We start from the raw sequence: 1,951 nt of genomic DNA, 5'->3' as shown, positions 1-1,951 counted from the left end.
CCCCGGGAGACCCACTTGGTCGACATTTGGTCGAAACTTGGTCGACGGGTCTTCGGACCGGGTCTCATCCCCGGGAGACCCACTTGGTCGACATTTGGTCGAAACCTGGTCGACGGGTCTTCGGACCGGGTCTCAACCCCGGGAGACCCACTTAATCGACATAGATATAGACTTTTTTGGTACGCCAACGTTTGATCACAGTAAAATACTATACCAATAAGTTCCTGAACAAATCTCCGAAAAAAAAGTTTCTCAAAAAATTATTTTGATCACAGTAAAATACTATACCAATAAGAAAAAATCTCGAATCTCTTTTGATAAAAAAAATAATTAAAAACATTTCAGAAATGTTCTCTAATTGCACTCATTTGATGAGAAACATGCAGGAAAAGATCAAAATTTATGAAAATAATTCTACAAAAATTTCTGTCAAAATCTTCTAGTTTTTGGCTAACGATGACACAAAACATTTACATTTTGACAGAAAATTTTGTAAAAAAAAAATGATTTCATGAGAAACATAGATGAAAAGATACAATTTTACAACAATTTTCATCAATTTTGTTTATGTTTTTGACCAAAAATAACACGAAAAGTTTACATTTTGATAGAAAATGTTGTAAAAGGAAATTTGTAAAAATGTTCTCTAAATGCTCTAATTTGATGTGAAATATTTAATTTTTTTTAATTTTCGAAAAAATAGAGCTTTCTTAATTTTTTTTTACATTTTTTAAAAACACTATTTTGATTTCTCATCAAAATAGTGTTTTTAAAAAATGTAAAAAAAAAATTTACATGCAGAAAAGATAAAACTTTGAAAATATATCAAAATATCTGACCAAAAATTAGGGTTTTGCCGAAAAATTACAAAAAAACAAATAAAAAGGAATGCAAAAAAATAACAAGAACTAGAAATGCCTCAGAATGCAAGTTAATGCTGCAAAACATGCTGCCAAGTGAATATTTTGTGCTAAAAACTTCAATAAAAAATTCAATTTCAAAATATCACAAAGAACAATCAGAAAAGATAGGGTTTTGGAAAAACGTTTCAAAACTTTTCATGAAAATATTTCTCAAAAAACAAAATTCTCAAAATGCTATAATTTGATTAGAAACATGCAGAAAAGAAATTCTTTAGAACAAAGTCTAAACAGAGCAACAGTGCAAAAACAACAACAACTCACAGGAACAAGGCGTCGACCACAGGCCTGGACTTCTCCAACTCATGGAAAGGAACAGCAAACAAGCACGCGCACACAAGCAAACTAGGTGACAAAGACACAGGTGAATGTGATGTGTAGCTTTTATCAATGTACAGAACACAACAAAGTAAAAAAAAACAGAGGTATATATTTTTAAATCCATATAAATTCTTATAGGTTAGGGCTAGAAATAGCCACTCTGTGAAATATTTCTTCTAAGTGTAAGAAAGTCCTCATTATAAAAATTACCCATTATACCTGTATAACAAACACCATGTCACCTTCTGGATCAATGTGTTCGTTTTTTCCCCACCTCATTAAGAGTAGCACAGAGCAGAGAAAGATACTTTATTTTAAGTAAAACAGACCAGGCGGAAAAATAAAATCTATAGGAGAATCATGTTTGTCCATTTGTTTGTGTGTGCGTGTGCATTTCTGTATGTAAATAAAAATTTTTTTTAAAAATGCCAGCTCATGTTTACCATCACTCACTCCAAGTGGCACATCATCGGTGAAGGGACATTGCCATATTTCCTCGCCCATTCTTGCAGCGTCTGTGCCGGTTACAGTCGGGCTCATCCAGCTGAATGATGATATCGCTTACAGACGGAGCTATAGCTGAGACAGGACAACAAGAAGAAGACAGAATGAAGCAAAGGAAAAGCATAAAGATGACAGAAGTTGAAACAAAATGGAAATGCAGGTAAAAGAAGCCAAAAACCATTAAGACTGCATCAGCGGGACAGGAC

This window comes from Cynoglossus semilaevis, chromosome 17 (genome assembly GCF_000523025.1).
Source record: "Cynoglossus semilaevis isolate Cse_v1.0 chromosome 17, Cse_v1.0, whole genome shotgun sequence".
NCBI classification, from domain to species: Eukaryota; Metazoa; Chordata; class Actinopteri; order Pleuronectiformes; family Cynoglossidae; genus Cynoglossus; species Cynoglossus semilaevis.
Note: the sequence above shows the minus strand (reverse complement) of the source record.